Here is a 23,061-nt window from a genome sequence, read left to right on the forward strand (position 1 = left end):
GGAAAGGAAAGGAAAGGAAAGGAAAGGAAAGGAAAGGAAAGGAAAGGAAAAATCTTATGAGAGCCAGTGAATTTCTGAGGTTTGCAGATATTCTCATTTGTGACAAGAATACACGCTCTTTACTCAGGGTAGTAAATCTATAGCTATGACAGATGTGATATATTTCAACAAATCTTGAGGATTTGCTCACTGCAAAAGGAGAAGGATCAAGTTTTTGAATCTTGCACAAACGCCAGTAGTTTCTAACACTTAAAAAGCACTGAAAAAATGGCCTGGCAACAAAAGCACTTTTTCTGACTTCTGCCTACCAGCTTTATGCTTCCAAACTTCGCCATCGCTGTATCTTGTTCTGTTAACCATTCAAATGAGAAATCAAGCTCAGATTTCTTTTTTTTTTTTTTTCCCTTGAGACGGAGTCTTACTTTGTTGCCCAGGCTGGATTGCAGTGACGTGATCTCAGCTTACTGCAACCTCCGCCTGCCAGGTTCAAGTGATTCTCTTGCCTCAAACTCCCGAGTAGCTGGGACTACAGGTGCGTGCCACCACACCTGACTAATGTTTTGTATTTTCAGTAGAGACAGGGTTTCACCATGTTGGTCAGGCTGGTCTCAAACCCCTGACCTAGTGATCCGCCCACCTTGGCCTCCCAAAGTGTTAGGATTACAGGCGTGAGCTACCATGCCTGGCCTCAGATTTCTTTTATCCAAGAAATTGGAAAGCTCCCTCTGGAGCAACACTTTGGAAGATTGAAAATGGAAGCTCTACTGAGAGGGAGCATGGAATAATAGACTCTGACAGCAGAGAGGAGGCACAGCTTAATGGAGGACAGCTTGTAGAGGAAGCTCTGGGTGAACTCACTCAAACCACTGAACCCAAAACCTGGTATCTTTGAGTCAGAATAGTGGGAATGAACTACCTGCCAACCAGCCTCAGCCCTTTTCATCCCAAGGAGACATGGAAGAAGACACAACAACAGAAGACTATGAGAATGATGGGATATGGAAACCAGTCTGCTAATTAGAATGCTACTTAAAGGATTCATTTTACTTTTATTCAGTGGTTTTTGAAAAGAGTTACTATGCTTTTCTGTTAAACTACAAACAATTTGTTAATTCTTCACTCTTACAGTATTTCATTACAAAGAACTGACTCTTCTGTCATCTATATGTAGATGATCAAGTCTTCAGGTCATCTCTTCATTTTTTCTACAGTATTTATTTAATATTTTGAGTTGTTGAAGGAAAGGGGTCAATGGATATGAAGTGTGCTTGATCATTATGCCAAATATCAGAAAATGTGAAGGAATAATCCAGAATACAAAAAGTTTATGGGTGGTTGTAAATATAAATTATAAAGCACTGTAGAAGGCAATCATTATTATAAATAAACCTTAAGACTTAGAAAAAAAATGGCCAAAGTTTTGCTTACTTAAAAAAAGAGAAAATCAAATTGAATTTAAAAAATTACAAGGATCACATTCCAATCACACTATCATGACAGGTTGTTTTAACACTTATCTCTGTGACTAACAGAACAAGCAGACAAAATATTATCAAGGATACAGAATATCAGAACAACATTATCAATTAGTTTGACCTAAATGATCTTGGAAAGAACCTCGCACCTAACAATTTAAATATATACTTTCATTTCAAGCACATAAAGAAGTGGAGCAAAAAAAAATTTAAGAATGGGCCACATAAAACACCATAAATCAAGTTTCACAAATTTCAAAGAAATTAGTATTAAATGTCTTCAATGTACACATAAGTTAAAAATAAAATAATTTTTTAAAAGCTTAAAAATACGTTTGCAGGCTGGGTCCAGTGACTCACACTTGTAATTCCAACACTTTGGGAGCCAAGGCGGGAGGATACCTTGAGCCCAGGAGTTTAAGACTAGCCTAAGCAACACAGTAAGACCCTGTCTCTACAAAACATAAAAAAAAAATTGGCTGGGTGTGGTGGCACACATTTATAGTCCCAGCTACTTGAGAGGCTGAGGTGGGAGGATTCTTTGATTCCAGGAGGTCAAGGTTGCAGTGAGCCTTGATTGTACGACTGCATTCCAGTCTGGGTGACAGAGTGAGACCCTGGCTCTCAAAAAGCAAAAACATAAAACGTCTGTAAAAGTTTCAATAATTCATAAGTCAAAGAAGAAATTATAATGAATAATAGAAAAGGAACAGAAACGAACTGTAACCAAAACATTCTACAGTTAAACCTTAGGATGCAGACAACACTGTATTTATCAAAAAATACAGACCTCTAAATACTTACAACAAAAATTAATTTTTTTTGAGATAGGGTCTCTGTTGCCTAGGCTGGAGTACAGGGGCACAACTGTGGTTCACTGTAGTCTCAACTTCTCTGGCTCAAGCAATCCTCCCACCTCAGCCACCCAAGTATCATGGCTGGGACCACAGGCATGCAGCACCATACCTCATTAATTTTTTCTATTTTTTGTAGTGACAGGGTCTCACTATGTTGCCTAGGCTGGTCTTAAATTTCTGGGCTCTAGCGATCCTCTCACCTTGGCCTCCCAAAGTGCTGGCATTACAGGTGTGAGCCACTGTACCGAGCTGAAAATTAGTATGTTAAGTGTCCAACTCAGTGAGAAAAGGCATAGCTAATCCAAAGAAAATAAAAGGAAGGAAACAAAAATATGAGCAGAAATAGCGAAACAGAAAACAAAGAAATGCTGGAAGATGATAAAATAGTTGTAAGAGTAATCAGAGTCACCAAGACAACAAAGAGTAATCAAAGATAACCAAGAGAAAAAATAATAAAAAAAAAATACTTACCTTTTCAAGCCTGGGGTTTTTCCCCCCAAGAAGATACTCAAATCTTGGAGGATTTGATGCAAGTAGATGGCTTTACAATGGATTTTATAAATATCCTTCTATTAACATATAAGTTGTATTTAGGGGAATATTAAAATTATGGTTCTTCTCCCAAGATCTTCATAAGGTTGGCTCCTTTTTACTCCCGTATCTCAGATGTCATCTCCTCAGAAAGATGCTCCCTGACAACCAAATTGTAGGGTATATATACCCCTCACATATATTTTATTTTTTACCTAGTACTTATCACTATCTGAAATTATTTTGTGCAATTATTTGGTGTTATATTGAGTGGTTTCCACTCCACTAGAATAAAAGCTCACTATGAAACCAAACACTGCAACTTGTCTTATAAAATTCCATACCCTAGAGCCTGGTTGATAATAGGTTTTCTTTCCTTTTTTTTTTTTTTTTTTTTGAGACAGAGTCTCGCTCTGTTGCCCAGGCTGGGGTGCAGTGGCGTGACCTTGGCTCATCGCAACCTCCGCCTCCTGGGTTCAAGCAAATCTCCTGCCTTAGCCTCCCGAGTAGTTGGGATTACAGATGCCCACCACCATGCCTGGCTAATTTTTGTAGTTTTAGTAGACATGCGGTTTTGCCATGTTGGCCAGGCTGGTCTCAAACTCCTGACCTCAGGTGATCCGCCGTCTCAGCCTCCCAAATCCCAGTGCTGGGATTACAGGCATGAGCCACCATGCCTAGTCAATAATAGGTTTCCAATAAACTTTTGTTCAAAGAATAAACAACTGCAGAGTGAGGACTAGGAAGTGTGTGGAACTGATTAATTCATTCAACAATCAATTACTAAGGTCTTATAATGTGAGGTTTTTTGCTAGATAACTGGGATAGAGTAGTAAACAAAACAGACAAAACTAACTGCTTTCACAGTATGGCAGAGAAACAGTCACAGGATTCAAGTTAGGCCACTGAGTAATACCAACTGAAATAGTTATTTTAGGGAATTATTAAAAGACTAAATTGAAAATATGAGATGAGAAGAAATTAACATACACAGATGTGTATGTTGTATGTACTGTCGCCAACATGCCAGATTAAACCAGGGCTACTTTGGAATAAAGTTCCCTGTCTAAATGCTAAGCCCACTCACAGCTTTCTGGCAAATAATCAAACTTTTGGCCAGCTCCAGAACACAGGACTCATATATCTTCAAATTCTCTGGATTCCTGTGCTATTTTACATTCATCTGCCACAAATGCAGTGGTATTTTCCATTATCTTGTTATAATAGTACAATATGATGAGCAGAGAGAAGAGTGAAAGGAGAACTACAAATTAACTAGCTATTTTATCTAAGATAAAATATGTCAAAAAAAAACTGTTTCCAGCATAATCATAAATGAAATGACTACAAAAATCCTGTAAACCAAGTAACTCTTAGAAGTGTGACAGGTGAGGAACCCTGGTAAATTATCCATCACTCTATTATTCTTATCATTGATGTCTCTATTTGCACAGGGGTATATTATAGAGCACATTTTGCAAATATACTATCATAAAATGATTATAAAGTACTTTACTAGACTTTTAAAAACTAAATCCTTCAATATCTTTAAATTTCATAGAAACAAATAACCATACTTTTAAGTTTGCACTTAACCTCAAATGCACTGCTGATCTTACAACTCCCAACCATTTTACAGAATCAGAGTTCAGACTGGACAGTTTCATTACACCATTTGTAAAAATTCTGCAATATGTTTCTCTCTTCAGTTTCTTTCACTTCTTTCATTTCTAGCAACAGATTTGTTGGCACTTTTAAGACCCTGCTCTACTGGTGTGACACCTAGGAGTTCTCCTTTGCCATCGGTAAGTGCAAATGGTGGGAACTTCTAATGTCTGGGTTGAGTATTAGTGTCAATAATGGGTGAGTAGGCAATTGATAAAAGTTATTGTCTGAATATATGCCAACAGTCCAACTTTAAGCATCTTAAACAGAGATGTATACAATTAGTGAGCATTTTTAGTGTTCCCTGAATTTATTCAGTACTACTAATAATTACATTACTTCTTGAATAACAGATAAACACATGCTTAAAACATGTTTTTGGTAAGGTGGCTACTACCAAAGGGCAGAAAAGAATTTATCATGACTGCAAATAATTGCCATGTCATGTAGACTTTTAAGTTGTTCTTACAAGTGTCCTATGATGATATATGAAAATATGTACACAAAACTGTTACATTAAAAAATAACAGGGCCAACACGGTGGCTCACGCCTGTAATCCCAGTACTTTGGGAGGCCAAGGTGGGCAAATCACCTGAGGTCAGGAGTTCAAGACCAGCCTGGCCAACATGATGAAACCCTGTCTTTACTAAAATTACAAAACTAGTAGGGTGTGGTGGTGCATGCCTGTAATCCCAGCTACACGGGAAGCTGAAGCAGGAGGATCACTTGAATCCAGGAGGCAAAGGTTGCAGTGAGCCAAGATTGTGCCATTGCACTCCAGCCTGGGCAAAAAGAGCGAAACTCTATCTCAGGAAAAAAAATAAGAAATAAAAAATAAAAAACAAAACAAAACAAAAAAACCAGAGAAAGTATGATAATGAAAATGTTACTGACTAAAGTTATAAATATGCCCAGTATACATGTTAGTTAAGACTACAAAAATATAGAAAAAATATGATTAAAATTTAATGCTCACTACAGTTCTTAACAAACAATAAAAAAGATACAATGGCTTGGAGAAGTTACAGAAGAGGATAGATAAGATTTAAGAGGTTCATATATAAAATTATTTACTTGAGGGAGAAAACTAAGTTTCAAAAAAGCAGGACAGCAGTAAAAGATATCTCTGAAGTGAGGAAGGACAAGAGAGCATGGATACCAGGGACAAACAAGCCTGATAGGAACCTCCAAACAAACAGAGCATACAGCTTGGGAAAAGTTAGAGTTAAGTGATGTCTGAGGTATCATTTAGTACAATTCAGATTTTTAAAAAATAAATTAACAGAAAATTATTGGTATTATTCAAAAGACTGGATCATAGAAAAGATTACACCTATGCATAAATTATACCTTACTAACTTTGAAAAATATTATTTTACATTCCAATGGTAACACACAATTCCTTGGTCCCCTACTTCAATTTTGCTTAATTTCTGTCAGTCTAAGTTTCTTACATACAAAAGAGAATAAGAAAAATAACAACCTTACATCTGACCCACAGCACCACCAAAATCTATCAGATGAGAAGATGTGCACCACATGGAAGGGATGATGTCTTAGAATCATCCTGGGACTTTTTCAAAATACTGTATATATATTCAGGTCCCTCTCTCTGGTGGATGAAGAATCTATATTTTCCCCCAACTTCTCGTTCACCTATATTTTTGCGAAAAAAATCTACAAAACCAAATTACAGGAAAAAAATTAAAGAAAAATGTTTATGAATGGCATCAGTTTTATAGATATAAGTTAACTTTCTCGCCTCATCCCAAAAGGAGTATGATTTGCATTCTTCACAAACATTGTTAGGTCTGAGAACAACAAAGTAAACACCTCACATCTCCATTTCTAAGACTTGGTGAAGGATTTAGTAGATACAGTAAGAAAATCAATCCAGAATTCAAAAACATATATTCATGTTTCCAATATTTACAAAAAAGTTATCTGGGCTACTGTATTAATTTGCTAGGTTTGCCATAAAAAGGAACCAAAGAAATTTATTTTCTCACAATTTTGAAGGCTAGAAGTCTCAGAGCAAGGTGTTGGCAAGATTGTTTTCTTCTGCAGTCTTTCTCCATGACGTGTAGATGGCATCTTCTCCCTGTGTCTTCCCTCTGTATGTGTCTATGTCCTAATTTCCTGTTCTTATAAGGAAGCCAGCCATATTGGATTGGGGCTCACCTTCTCTTTAGAGGGGGAAAATGATATGGACAGGAGACAGGGAAATAGTGGGCAAAAGAGGGCAGTTCCTTGGCAAAGGCCCCACCCTCAAGCCTGGATACCTGTGGCCTTAAGTGAGAACAGGCATTCCTGCTTTCATGCCCAAAAAGTTGTCTTTTGACTCACCGTACCCCCTTATCCTGTACCCATATAAATCCCAAACCCCAGGCTCCAGAAGGAGATGAGCAGACAAACAGCAGAACAGCGTGGCAGAGAAGGAGCACCTGAACACCAAGAATTCAGTGGGGACAATCAGAGAAGAGAGTTTGGCCGCTGGACGGCCAAACTCCAGGGGAAGATAATCTTCCCTCTCGGTCCCCTTCCACCTCCCCATCCATCCTGCTGAGAGCCACTTCCACCACTCAATAAAGCCCCCACATTCACTCTTCAAGACCTTATTCTTTCTGGACTCCGCACAAGAACCTGGGTGCCAAGAAGGCACCTAAGCCATCTGTGGACGGCAAAGCTAAAAGAGTGCACCGTAGCACACCCACTTGGGCTTTGGGAGTCGCAGGCACCCACCCATAGACACTACCGTGGGGCCAGAGCCCAACACGCTTGCTCTGGCTCCTGCACCTGCCCATCTGCGAGCTCCTGCTCCCATAAGGGGTTGGAGCTCTCAGTGGCTGAACAGAGACGCACACCTCTGTTGCATGTCCTGCGAGCGGGGTGGGGCCAGGGAACTCTCCCCTTTCACTCTGTTTCCAAATACAGTTACATTCTGAGGTACTGAAGATACTGAAGGTGAGGACTTCGACACATCAATTTTGGGTTGTGGCAGGGGGTGAGGGGGAACATGACAATTCTGCGTATAACAACCCCCAAGTTACAGAAAGCACATAAACATTTGGAATGCCTAATTCTTTTATTTCCTCCTTATCCAACTGTGCCTTTATGTTTGCTGTGGTTGATAGCAATAATAAAGGAGAAAATCCTCTGTGCCTTGTATCCTTGAATGATAGTTAATAACATACATTTAGCAACAGTTAGCTAAGCCAAACCATTCATTCCTCTAACCCATGGTTAAAGGTCTTCAAATTACTTCAGCATTCATGGGGTTCTTGTGATGATTAAATGAGTTAATATATAATAAGTGCATAGGACAGTGACTGGTATATAATAAGCACTATCTATGCACATATTAGCTGTTATTGTAAATGCTGTATGAGTAGCTCTTAGTATTATTATTTTTTATCAATATAGATCTTTCAACTTAAGGACTTGCCTCTAGCCTAGCCAAGTGGACACACATGAAAGAGAATATACCTAGAACACAATGTTTATGAGAGTTCTCCTGAACTGGTCCAGGATCTGCATACTCCTTACTTTTCATATTTTCCTATGCTGATCCTTTAGCTTTCCAGATATCCATCTATTCTACTCCTTTCAATGTAGCATTCTAATGGTCAATAGCTTCACCTTCATTTTCTGGTCTGTGACTAACTTATTATTCTTTGGCATGACAATTAGTTCAGACTTGATTTCTGCTAATATTTTCCTAAACAGGGCTTCTCAACCACTATGACTGTGAACATAGAATTTCTTCTTCAGAAAACTCTACTCATCCTTCAAGATTCTGACATCCTAAAGCAAAGTTATATTATTCCCATTCTAAGGTTCAAAGCACTCTGTACATCCTTCTATTATGACACTTAGCACTAAATCATATTTAGTTGTTTACAAGATGTCACCTCCACTACAACACAAGCCTTTCATAAGACTTCAATCTATTTTTACATTTACAGAGACTAAAATGGTACATTTAGACCTCAATCTGTTTTTGTAGTTACAGAGACTACAGTACATTTACAAAAACATAGGTTGAATAAATGTTTGCTGAATTAACTACTGTCCATCTCCAAATGACTCCTAAATCCTTTCCTCCAGTTTCAACACCAGTGCTGTCTGACAGAACTTTCTGTGATGACAGAAATGTCCTATAGCATTTGTGCTGTCTGATATAATAGCCTCTAGGTGTATGTGGCTATTGAGCACTTGAAATGTGACTAGTAGGGATGAGAAACTGAATTTGCAATTTTATTTAACTCTAGTAGTTTAAATAGCCACATGTGGTTAATGGCTACTGTATTAGACAATGTACCTCAGGATGCCCTGAGCTTTAAAATTCCATTTTCAACTACTTTCTGGATTTACTCACCTTGATAAACTGCAGGTACCTCCATCTCACTATGTCTAAACTTGAACTAATTATCTGAGTTTCCTGAGAAGTTAAGCTAGAAAATTCATTTCATGTGAACATCCTGTCAATTCACAAATGTCTAAATTATTTATACATTAAAGTGCTACTAAATTAACTTGATCACATGAACTTTGAATTAAGCTTTATCTATACTTGGCTAGATCTTGTCAATCTGTAGACTGACAGGCTTATATAACATATTTCAGCTGAAGTCAAAATAGAAATTAAGATTTGCAAATAAAAGATAAGAATATTTTCAAACTAATGAATTTGAATTTGGATTTTTAGTTCCATGATGGATAATAACTCAACCTAAGTAAGAATATATGCTTGATACCAGCATACAGACAAACAACTGAGAAGAGTCAACCAATTGCCCATTTAATTCATTTATCTGGCAAACAATTAATGGGCAACTACTATATGTTAGGCACTCTTTGAAGAGCTGGGGATACAAGGATGAATCAGTAAGGGAGACAGTTACAGCCAATTACAATACTAAACAGTATATAGGGTATAATATGTGGTAATTAGAAAATTTTTTTTCCTGTTTAGGCTCATTTGTCTTCATACTTGTTTCCACAGAAATAAAGTCATTTTGACAGAAAAGATAAATCAATTTTGAGTTAGACTATTCTACATTCAAATTCTACTCTATAACTTAATAGGTGTGCAGCTTTTAATTTAACTGTAAACTTTAGTGACTTTCCTACAAAGGGAAATTCTGTATATTCTGTATGTCAACATACTGCCTGACATACGAGAGATTCTTAAAATATAATGAGGTATTATCCCATATATACACATTTACAGACAATGTCTGCATATATGTACATACAGTGTACACATATGCAACTAAGGATTTGTGTTCTCATTTATTTCAGAATGGCTTGTAAGTAGATCTGTTCTTCATTCTCTTACAAATCCTACTAAAAAGTGTCATTACCTGCACATGGGTACCATGTATATCATTGAACATATATACATGTGTGGGCTGGCAATAAATCTTTCTTTCTAAAGCCAGTTCTATTAAAAAGTCAGACTTAAAATGTTTCCACTTAAAATTATTTTAAAGAAAAAAATACAAAGATTTTACAGTAATTAGAATATCAGCATCGATTCCAATTTTCAGGTGTCATTTGGGTTTGCATGTTTTTTAACCATTCTACCATTCTTTAAAAACTGATATTCAAAATAAGTCCAGGATATCAAGATTACCCAAGGGGATAATTACAGTATCACAGCTTAAAGTTGTGTTTTACTTTATTGTTAACAAAGCACTTTCGTGCTCACTTTGTTCATTTTAGGATTGAGTTTAAAATATGAATTCACTGTTCACATAGCTTATATTTGAGCAATAACATGTACCCCCTTAACATGTAACGTTTCCAGTATAAACTGCCTGCATTTGAACATAAACTAACTTATTTAATAAAATTTCTGCCTTGTCTTAATAAAGTAAGTTTTCTCTTAAATGCTGATAGTCTCTTCACAGAAGAATAAGTTTTCTTACATAAACTGCATCAATATATCAAAAGCAATTCATTATGCTCATTAAAACTCAAAAACACAGGTTTTCATAATGCAATTTAGAATTAAAACAATTAGTATCTCACAACATAATAGGATCACATCAAAATAAGTTACTGAAGTAATTCTAAGTTTCAGAAGTTTTGTGATGAAAGTTATGTGGGTAACAAATACTGTTAAGTTATTTCAAACTCTGCAACAAATTACCCAAATGGCAAGTGTGTGCACCTGTATGAAACAGTCATTTCAACCATATTAACAAATTAACTAAAATATAATTACTTAGAACACTCTTTAAGGGTGAATAATCAGTGTCTGTAAAAGTTATGTTTCAGGTGTCTTACAGCAGTCTGTAATAGCTTTCTTCGTAAGACAGCTTCTAAAAATTTCCACATTTATAATTTCACAAGGAGTGCAGCTGGACTGATCATTCTCAATAAATTCATAAACTCTGAAATTCTATACTCAAATTGTAAAAATTCTAAATATACTAGAAAAACAGCGTTTTAAAGACTCCACGAATTTTAACTTCATGGTAATATGCTATAATTATTTTAGCAATAAATGTAATCTATAAGCTAAAATAACTTAATTTATAAATAATTTACATATTTAAAGTATTAGTGTCCTGACAGTTTTAACTACAAAGTGATTTTTACAATTTTTTTCATTTAAATCACAGAATTTTTTCAAAATTAATCTATAACTATTGATTTAATAAAATTATTCTGTGGTAAAAGGTTAATAGTTTTAAGTTTATCCTAAAACTGCTAAATCTGTAGCTCTTATACTCTATTAATCAGCGCCTACATTAAAAAACAGTAATATGATCTTACTCCTTGACCGACAAATACAAAAGATTTAATATAAATTATAAAATATGACTGAAGTATTATATCATAAACTTGCTTATCTACTAAAGCCACTTCTAAAACCCACTTGACTTACTGTTGGTTACATTCTCTGATTTTTTTCATTCAACTGCTGCTTCCACAGGTACCAACAGCTGCTGTAAGATTCAACAGCTTCTTCTCCAGAAATCTATTCCAATTTGTTTCAATTCACTGAATACTAAGGTAATTTTCACTGGCAAGTTGGACCTCATATTGTCCTTCGTCTAACAAGTCACCCTTTACAAACTCTATTCTGGTGGCATCTTATGTCATTTTATACTTACCCAGTGAAAATACATGTAGAGAAAGGATGTTAAACATACAACTGATTACCAGTACACTCATCAATACCTACCTCAAACCTCATTTTCTATCAAATTATCCAATGTACAGTAGGCTTACTATTGTATGTGACTATATCCAGTCACCACAGCAACCAAATCAACAAAGAACTGCAGTAGTATCTGCTTCTAGATAATCCAATGTCAGTTAACAAGTTAGAATTTAAGAGTATGCTGATTACAAATATATTTTATTTTAAAGTCACATTTTTAGCTATTTTGTTTTTGCTCTGATCTTGGAATATGTCAGTATATTTGCAGTTTATATATGTATATATAAAAGAAACAAGCATCAGTGTACAAACCCCATACACCTAGAAATAACCTATTAATGCTTTAAATCTAAAACTGACTCCACAAATTTAACCCATTTATCAAAGAAAGATTGATAATACTTAGTCTTATAATAACTTATTTCTGGATTGTTAACAATCACATTTAAATTATAGAAACATATATTTAAAATGCAAATAGTTTTTAAAAATATTTTTATTGGTATAATCTACATACGATAAAATTTACCCTGTAAAGAGTTATAATTTCATGGTTTTTAGTATACACAAATAATTGTACAACCACTACCACAGTAAATTTTAGAACATTCTCATCACCTCAAAAAGAAACTTCTGTAGACTTTTAAGACTGGCTTCTTTCACTTAGCATAATGTTTTTGAGGTTCATCCAGGTGGTGGTATATACTGAAGTACTTCATTCCAGTTTACAGCCAAATAATATTCCATTTTACTGATATACCACATTTCGTTTATCCATCTCTGTTGATGGACATTTGGATTGTTTTCACTTTTTGGCTGTTATAAATAATATTGTTCAATTTTTTACATGGACATACGTTTTTGTTTCTCTTGGGTATATACCTATGAGTGAAATTACTGGGTCATAGTGTAACACTAAGTTTAACTGTCTTAGGAACTGCCAGGCTATTTTCCAAAGAACATTTACCAGTCTACATTCCCACCAGCTGTATGAGGGTTCCAATTTTTCTATATACTTGCTAACACTTGTTTTTATCTTTTTAATTCTAGCCATTACAATGGGTGTGAAGCAGTACCTCATTGTGGTTTTGATTTGTATTTCCCTGATGACTGATGATGTTGTGAATCTTTCATATGCTTATTGTGCATGTACATAACTTCTTTGAAGAAATGACTTTTCATATCCTTTGCCCATCTTTTTATTAGGCTGTCTTTTTAGAAGAAGTAAGAGTTCTTCACACATTCTGAATACAAGCCCCTTATCAGATACAGTTTGCAGGTATTTTCTCCAATTTTATGGATTTTTTTCCTCCAATTTTGTGGATTTTTTTTTTTGTGATAGTAACACAAAACTTATAACACAAAAAATCGATTTTGATGAAGTATACTGTATCTCATTTTTCTTCTCTTTCTTGTGCTTTTTAGTTTTTTATCTAGGAAATCATTCCATAATTCAAGATCATGGAGATTTATGACTTTTTATTCTAACAGTCTTAAAATTTAGCTCTTATTTTAGGATTTTAATTGATTTTTTAGTTTTGTAGATGGTATGAAGTATAGGTCCTATTTCATACTTTTACATGTGGATATCCAGTTGTTCCAGCACCATTTGTTGAAAGACTATTATTTCCCAGCTGAATCATCTAGGCACCTTTGTCAAAAACCAATTGAACATAAAAGTAAAGAGTTTATTTCAGGACCCTCATTCTATTCCAGCGGTCCATTCTTAGGCCAGTACCGTACTGTCTTATTACTATAGCTTTGCAGCAAGTTTTATTTATTTATTTGAGATGGAGTCTCAATCCGTTGCTCAGGCTGATCATGCAGTTGTAAGATCTTGGTTCACTGAAACCTCTGCTTCCCGGGTTCAATTGATTCTCCTGCCTCAGCCTCCTGAGTAGCTGGAATTACAGGTGCATACCACCATGCTAATTTTTGTATTTTTAGTAGAGATGGAGTTTCACCATCTCGGCCAAGCTGGTCTCGAACTTCTGACCTCAAGTGATCTGCCCACTTCAGCCTCCCAAAGTGCTGAGATTACGGGCATGAGCCACCCAACCCGGCCTGCAGTAAGTTTTAAAATGGAGAAATACTGAATTCTCCCACTGTGTTCTTTTTCAAAATTGTTTTGGCTATTCTGTGTTTCTTGCATTTCCACATGAATTTTAGGTTCAACTTATTAATATCCGCAAAGAAGTAAGCTGGGAATTTGGTAGGCAATGTATTGGATATGTATAATTTGGCAGTATTTCACCTTAACAATATTAAGTCTTCTGATTTATGATCATGAGATGTCTTTCCACTTGTTTAAGTTTTCCTTAACTTCTTTCAGTGAGTTTTATGGTTTTCGGTGTATACATCTTATTCTTTCACTAAACTTATTCCTAAGTATTTTATTCTTTTTTATGCTATTATAAATGGAAAAGTTTTCTTAATTTCATTTTCAGATTGTTCATTGCTAGTATATAGAAATACAATTTATTGTTCGATATTGAACCTATATCCCACAACTTTGCTGAACTTGTTTATTAGTTCCAATAGTTTTTAGTGGATTCTTTAAGATTTTCTTTTTACAAGATCATGTTCTCTTTGAATAGAGTTTTATTCCTTTTCCAACCTGGAGGCCTTTAAGTCCTTTAGTTACTTATTTGCCCAGGCTAGGACTTCCAGTACAACGTTGAATAGAAGTGGTGAGAGCAGGACATCCATATCTTGTTTCTTATCTTAGAGGAAAAGCATACAGTTTTTCACCATTCCATACAATGTTAATTATGGGTGTTTTTGCAGATGCCTTTTATGAGGTTGAGGAAGTTCCTTTCTATTGCTAGTATACTGAGTGTTTTTATCGTAAGTGTTGAATTTTGTCAAATGCTTATATTGAGTCTACTGAGATGACCATGTGGTATATTACAATGACAGTTTTATGTATGTTGAACCAACTTCAACATTCCTACTATAAACCCCACCTTGTTGATGTACATGATGAAGTAAAATAGAATTGTGTATGTTGATGGACTTGATTTGCTAGTACCTTGTTGAGGATTTTATATCTATATTCATAAGGGATATTGGTCTGTAGTTTTCTTGTGATGTCTCTGTCTGGTTTAGTTTTAGATTTAGTGTTAATTCTCCCTTAAACATTTGGTGGAATTCACCAAAAAAGCCATCTGAGTCTGGGCTTTACTTTGGGGACAGTTTTTCTTTGTGGTACAAATTTAATCTCTTTACTTGCTAAACATCTATTGGGGTTTTGTATTTTTTCTTGACTCAGTTTTGGTTGTTTTGTGTCTTTCTAGACATTTGTCTACTTTGCTTAGATTATTTGTTGGCAAGCAACTGTTCATAGTATTCATTAATAATCCTTTCATTTCTGTAAGATCTGTATTAATGTCTACTCTCTCATTCTTTATCTTTCTTGATTTTAGTCATTTGTGTCTTTTTTTTTTTTTTTCTTGGAAAGCAGCTATGCTCACCACTGCACCACCAACACTTCTTTCTTTCTTGATTTGTCTACTTAAAAGGGCTGGCGATATTGTTGATCTTTTCAAAGAGCCAACTTCTGCTATTTTTGATTTTCTATATTTTTCTGTTCTCTATTTCATTTATTTCTACTCTAAGGTTTACTATTTTCTTCTGCTAGCTCTGGGTTTAGTTTTTTCTTCTTTTTACAGCTTTTTAAAAAGGTTAGATAACTGATTTGAGAGCTTTCGTTTTAAACATGGGCTTTTAAGGGTATACGTATTCCTTTAACCATTACTTTAGCAGTATGCCATGAATTTTAGTATGTTGTATCATTGTTTGCATTCATACCAAAGTATTTTCTAATTTCCTTTGTGATTTATTCTTTGGCCTACTGGCTTTGTAGAAATATACTCTTTAATTTATACATAGTTGTTATTTTCCCAAATTTCTCTGTGTTATTGATTTCTAATTTCATTTCATTGTGTTTGAAGAAAATACTTTGTATTATTTCTATCTCTTTAAATTTACTGAAGCCTGGGCAACATAGGGAGATCCCATCTCTACTAAAAAAAAAAAAAATTTAGCCTGGCACGATGGAGCACATCTGTGGTCCTAGCTGTTTGGGAGGTTAAGGTGGGAGGATCACTTGAGCCCAGGAGGCCAAGGCTGCAGTGGGCTGTGATTATGTCACTGCACTCCAGCCCCGGTGGAAGAGAAACCTTGTCTCAAAAAAAATTCTTCCTATTGAGGCTTGCTAGTTTTATGACCTAGTATATACCCTATAATGGACAATGATCCATGTATACCTGAAAATATTATACACGCTGCTATTGTTGGGTGGAATGTTCTACAGATGACTATTAGGTTTACAGTGTCGTTCATACTTTCCATTTCCTTGTTAATATTCTACCTATTGAAGGCTCCAACTATTATTGTTCAATTGTCTATTTCTCCCATCATTTCTGTCAATCATTATTTCAGATATTTGGGAGCTTGATTGTTAGAGGCCGATTGACCCTTTTATCATTATAAAACATCCTTCTTTGTCTCTGGTAACTTTTCTGACTTAATTATTAGTATAGTCATTTCATTTCTCTTTGGGTTACAAGTTGTCTTACTCTATCTTTTACATTTCAACCTATTTGTGTCTTTGATTTGAAGAGTGTCCTGGGCTGAGCATTGTGTGGCTCATGTCTGTAATCTAGCACTTTGGAAAGATGAGGTTGGAGGATCACTTGAAGTCAGGAGTTTGAGATCAGCCTGGGCAACAAGTGAGACTCAGTTTCTACAAGAAATTAAAAAATTAGCTGGGTGTAGTTGGATGCATCTGGAGTCCCAGCTACTTAGGAGGCTGAGGCAGGAGAATCACTTGAGGTCAGGGCTATGATGGCACCACTGCACTTCAGCCCGGTAATAGAGCAAGACCCTGTCTCTTAAAAAATAAAAAGAGTGTCTCTTACAGAGTGCACATAGTTAAATCATGAATTTTTTAAGACAGAGTCTCACTCTGTTGCCCAGGCTAGAGTGCAGTGGCACAATCTTGGCTCGCTGCAACCTCTGCCTCCCGGGTTCAAGTGATTCTCCTGCCTCAGCCTCCTGAGTAGCTGGGACTGCAGATGGGTGACACCACACCTGGCGATTTTTGTTATTTTTAGTAGACACGGGGTTTTGCCATGTTAGCCAGGCTGGTCTCAAACTCCTGACCTCAGGTGATACACCAATCTTGGCCTTCCAAAGTGCTGGGATTACAGGTGTGAGCCATTGCGCCTGAATTTTCATCCATTCTGTCAATAACTGTCTTTTCACTGTCATGTTTGATCCATTTAGATGCAATGTACTTAATAAGGTAGGATATGCCTTATCAGTTTGCTATTTTGCTCTGTTTTATGTATGATATCTTTTTTGTTCCTCAATTCCTCCATTTTTGCCTTTTTTTTATGTTAAATATATTCTGATGTTCTATTTTAATTATCCTGTTGTTTCTTTTGTTACATTTTTTGAGTTATTTTCTTAGTAGATGCCCTGGGGATTATAATTAACCTCTTAACTCGTAACAATGTTGATCCAATTAATTCCAATTGTATGTAAACAACAGTGCTCCTCTAACCTCAGTTCCCTCTCCCATCCTCTGTATAACACTAATTACATTTTTATACCTTATAAGCCAACCAACCAACAGTGTATACGTATTGCTTTCTGCAAATTACTTTTAAATCAGACAGAAAAAATGTTTAAATACATTTATACTGTCTTTTATATTTACTTGGTTATGTTTACTGGTCCTCTTCATTTCTTCGTATCTACTCAACTGTCTTGTGAACATTCCTACTGAACGTAAGGAGACAGTGTTGGAAAAGCATTCACTAACCATTCCTATCGATTAGGTGCTGCCATTTCTGAACTGTTTTATTAGTATCAACTAGATCATTACTTACCTAGAACCAAGTGTTTTGGAATTCTGAGTTTAAACTCAATGTCCTTTCTTACTCCAAAGTGACAGAGACTGGGGTATCAGAAGATACTGAGTCTAGTCTCAAATCTGCCACTCAGTGTGTAAACTGGTTAACTATGAGCCTTTAGTTTGTCCATCTGTAAAAATGTGAATTGGACTATTTTTTTTCTGTACACACTTTCAGTTCTGAATTTCCAAAATTTCATCATACTCATTCTTTCTCTTAAAAAAAAAAAAAAAAAACTATCAGGTTTACCCCTTTATTTTCTATTTCACAGTTGGTATCCCCTAGACCTACATTACTTTATGTTTGGTGGGGTGGATATATAAGCCAATCAATCCTTTCTCTGCTGTCTCCCCACTCCATTGCATTTAACTATGTAATTAACCAAATAATTTTCCCAAGGATTATTCTCATCTTTTCATTGATCTACTCTTGAAACTTTATTGGTTACCTATATCTTATTACCTCAAATCTAAAACTTAGAATATAACATTCAAAACCTTCCATGAGCCCAGGAGTTCAAGACCGGCCTGGGAAACATAGTGAGACTCTGTCTCTATAAAAAAATAACAGAATTAGCTGGGTGTGGTGGCATTTGCCTGTAGTTCTAGCTACTAAAGAGGCTGAGGCAGGACGATCACTTAAGCCCAGGAGACTGAGGCTGCATTGAGCCATGATCATACCACTGCACTCTGGTCTGGGTGAAGAACAGGACCCTGTCTTTAAAAAAACAGCAAAACAAAACAAAACCTCTTAGCAACTACCCTGTCTGTAATGCCTAATCGCATGTCTTTATTATATTTCAAATACACAGAAAAGTAGACAGTATTGTACCCTTTACTTTCCAGAATCAACTAGAATTATGTTGATGAATTTTCCTCAGATGCTCTTTTGAAAAAGAAATACAATTTTATTACAGATAATTTTTCCGAACTTGGAGTGCATCATTCTCATTTAGTATTCTTCATACACATGCTTATACACATCCATTATTAGTATATACTGATACTTCGTGAAATTTTTATGTTTATTCATTTATGTCAGTGAATCACATCTTACAAATCCCTTTCTAACCTGCTATTTTACTCAATATTGCATTTTTGAGATTTATCCATAGCACAGATTTATACAATAAAATACTGGTATATAGTATTCTAGTATTCCATTATATAAATCCTCTCAAGTCTCCTCCATTTCCCTACTAGTAAACATTTATATTGTTTCCAGTTCTATCATTGTTACAAAATGATGCAGAGAATAGTTTTGCACATGTGCCTTACATATATGTATAAGATTTTCTGTAACAGAAATATTTAGAAGTATATATATGTGTTAGATTTGGGAGTATGCATTTTTTCAGCTTTATTAAATACTGCTATTATCACTCTCCAAAATCATTGTACTAGCAGTATTTGATGGATCCTATCGCTCCACAAGCCTTACTATACTGTCACAGGTTTCTTAACATCTACAACCTCATTAAGGTTTTAATTTGCATTTTTCTTCTTTAGAACATAACTCCAATCTCCTCTCCTCCCCCAAACTTTTAATAAGTCCAATTAATTACCTCAAGATAGGGTATTTCCCAAACAGGCCCTTTGTGGCCAACTTTATGGCTAAAGTTCTTTCCTTACACAATTAGCACTCATCTGTGTATCAGTTAAGTTTACCAGCTGTTTTAGCTGTAATTGCCAGTTTCTGTATTATACAGGTATACAGACTGTTCAGTGGTCAATAACATGTCTATGGACGCATATAAAACACTGAAATTGATGCTTACTATGCTTACTCAAGAACAGTTATTTTATTCAGACATTCTAAAGGATTACTTTAGAACGTAATAGATTATTCTAAGTCATGCTGAAATCTTGAAGAAAGAAAATACTAAAATATACATCTTTCAAATATATCAAGTATTACCAAGGCAATAGTGATGAGAAAAGCTATCTTTTTTCAAAATATATTTTCTCAAATTGCCACATATTGGTTTATAATGTTATAAACCAGTGTGCATAGACACATTCATATGCTAACTTATAAATCTTCAGGAACATAAATTATACCAAGTAGTAGTTACCGTAGTAAATACTTACAAAATGGAATTGTATTTCAATTCCAAAAAAGCACTATTTGAAAACTAACCTATTTTAAATCAAATGATTTATGATTTGCCCCACAGCCATGATTCCTCTATCTATTTGTGTGGAGCAAGCACAAGAAAGCTATTTAGGAGATAATTTAAGACACTGAAGAAATATCAGTAGTGACAACAAAACATTTTTTTCTAATCACTTTTAGAAGGAGAGAGAAAAATGGGGAAAATATGAACTACTACTACTTAAAAATGATTATTGAAAGGAAAAACAACAACAGTATAAGTGGGTTGGCTAATTTGGGACTCATTAAAACCAATTATTTTTCAGTTCCTAGAGAAAAAGCTTTCAGCTTTTTCCCACTCGGCATGATATTAGTTGTGGGTTTGTCATACACGGCCTTTATTGTGTTGAGGTACTTTCCTTCTGCACCTAATTTATGGATAGTTTTTTTTTTTAATCATGAAGGGATGCTGAATTTATCAAATGCTTTTTCTTCATCTATTGAGAGGTTTTATGGTTTTTTTGTCCTTCATTATATTGATGTGATGTATCACATTTACTGATTTATGTATGTTGAACCATTCTTAGACATTCCTGTGATAAATCTCACTTGATCACGGTGTACTATCTTTTTGATGAATTGTTGGATTCAGTTTGTTATATAGTATTTTGTTGAGGATTTTTGTGTCTATGTCCATCAGGGATACTGGTCTTTAGCTTTCTTTTTCTGTTGTGTCCTTGTTCGGTTTTGATATCAGGGTTATGTTGGCCTCATGGAATTGGTTAGGAACAGTTCCCTCTGCTTTAACTTTTTGGAATAATTTGATGAAAACTGGTATTAATTCTTCTTTAAAGGTTCCATAGAATTCAGCAGTGAGGTCATCTGGTCCTGGACTTTTCTTTCTTGGGAGACTTTATTACTAATTCAATCTCATTACTTGTTATTGGTCTGTTTAGGTTTTCATTCTTCTTGTTCCAATTTTGATTGGTTGAATGTGTCCAGTAATTTATCAATTTCTTCTAGGTTTTCAAATTTATTGACATATAGTTGTTCATGGCAGTCTCAAATAATCCTTTGTATTTCTGTGGTATCTGTTGTGATGTCTCCTTTTAAATTTTTGATTTATTTATCTCTTTTTCTTCTTAGCATAGCTAATGGCTAGTCAATTTTGTTTATCTTTTCAAGAAACTCACTTTTGGTTTTGTTAATCTTTTGTATTTTTATATGAAAGGAGAACGTTATCAGTTGAAAAAGCAGAACTCAATTTCTACTTCAACAACTATCTGTACACTTTTTGACAAAAATCATCTTGCTTTATATTAATCTAATGTAAGGACACATGCAAAAGTGGGAAACATTATCTTTGTTTTTTAGTCGAATGCATTTCCCTATTTATACAGTGCTACTTTCAAGTCATTCTTTATTTCCTCCTTGCTTTAGTCCAAACTATATTACTTAAAGTCAACAACTTCTACAGGATTCTCGGGCACAGCAGTTGACTAACTCTTGAGTCACTAAATCAGAGAGTTTGGAATTTAACTGTAGAATATGTAGAGTTTAATAGAACATCAATGCTTTTTTAGACCAAGAATCCATCAAAATTCCAGGACCATTATGTTTCATTTCTTTAAGATGTTTAGAGTCTGATGATTCTCTTTCATAACAGTTTTAAAATCACATTATATATATAAAAATATATATTAGAATTGTATAAAAACACTACCAAATACTTTAGTTTTGTCATACTAGATTGAATTACATGAAAGTATTTCACTGTCCACTTTTAAAATGAAATAATTTTTCAACTAAACAAAATAATTTGTCCAATTTTTATTTTCTTGGAAATATATATAGTTTAACAACAAACAAATGAAATGGTATTGGTCTCAAGTCATTCAATAAGAATACAATTTTATTATTTTGTGCCAAATATAAAAACTAAATTCTAGTTTGCATTCTTTGTAACTCTGTTCCTGATATTTTATGAACCTTTTTTCCTTTAGACTACCTTAAAATTTACATTCAGTTTGTAAGTCTGATTTTATCATCTCTTAGAACAAGAACCAGTGCAATATTTTATACACAGACAGAACCTGAATATGTGTGAAGTTAATTTTTTTCCAGGACAACCTAGCTGAATCTTTATCATAAATTTTTAAAAATGTGTGCTTACAAATATATGATAATTAAGCAAATTTTCAGATCTGAACCTTGAGCATAAGGCTTTTTATGTCTAAAGAAAAGTTAATGGGTAAGCACTAGGATTTTTCAAAAGTATTTGCTTTTCTAATAAAATGTCACAGAAAGTGGCGTGGTGCAGGCGTGTGGGAGAAAAAAACTAATTGAAAGAGGAGAGTAGTTTACTGTTTAAATTCTAGCCTTTCCCAAGTTTCTTAGAATGAGAAATTTAGCAAACCGCTATTTATTTGCCAGGCAAAGCTGCATAGCAGTTAGAAGATGACTAATTTGGGCTATGAAATCTATGACTGCTGGTTTGGATTAGAATTCTGAGGCACAAAATTATTGCCACAAAAGTATAAGCTTTATCTCAACCTCAGTAGTCTCATTCCTAAGGTTTATGTTTACAGCTTAGCGTGTAAGTGATCAGATTTTTAAATGCAAATATTTACAAATTTATAACTTTTTGAACTTAAAAATGTGATCACTTTTAAAAGTTTTTATATTTGATTTTTGCTTATTAAAATAAGTTTTCTTTCTTATTTCCATTTAAACCAAACACAACTTCCATGAAGATAAAGTTTAATCCAAAGTAACATTATGTAAAAGCTAATCTCAGAAACAAACATGTAGAGCTTTGCTTTTAGGTTTGTTTTAGGCAGTGTAAAAAGGGGGAAGCACCTTTACTCCCCTACCCCACTCTGCTTTTTCTGGTTTGTCTTTAGTTTCCGCTGGACAAAATGCTCTGAATGTTTTTGAGACAATTCTCGATCAAGGGTCCAACAAAGAGCCTGCTATGCATGAAAGCTTAACATGTATCCACAAAAATGATGAGGGCCCTCAAGTAAGGAAACTTGTTGACCTGTGAAATTCATTGCAAATTTCTGAAGTAAGGATCTGAGTCAGATGAAAAAAAAAAATACCTTCTTTTTACAATTGTTCACCCAGCAGGCTTTGAACATAGTTTTATTCTATACATACAGTCATGTGATGAAGAAACTGATTCATTGTACTTGTTGGTAAATAATAAACCCTGTTTTCCAAAGTTTAGATACCAATATAAAAATATAAAATGAAACTAGAAAAACGCTATATTACATAGAGAATTAGCCCTACTCTGATCAAACAGCATTTTTATTCCATAAAAACTCCATTTTGGATG

The 23,061-nt window shown here is 34.8% G+C and overlaps 1 protein-coding gene and 1 pseudogene across 3 annotated transcripts in view; one reads left to right on the forward strand and one right to left on the reverse strand.

Annotated features, from left to right (window-relative positions):
• The window catches only part of LOC111523118, an 11,036-nt pseudogene extending 10,019 nt beyond the window's left edge, over positions 1–1,017 (forward strand).
• Positions 1–23,061, reverse strand: part of FNDC3A (fibronectin type III domain containing 3A) — a 223,825-nt gene that overhangs the window by 154,789 nt on the left and 45,975 nt on the right. The gene's annotated exons all lie outside the window — the stretch shown is intronic.

This window comes from Piliocolobus tephrosceles, chromosome X, assembly GCF_002776525.5.
Source record: "Piliocolobus tephrosceles isolate RC106 chromosome X, ASM277652v3, whole genome shotgun sequence".
Classification (NCBI taxonomy): Eukaryota; Metazoa; Chordata; class Mammalia; order Primates; family Cercopithecidae; genus Piliocolobus; species Piliocolobus tephrosceles.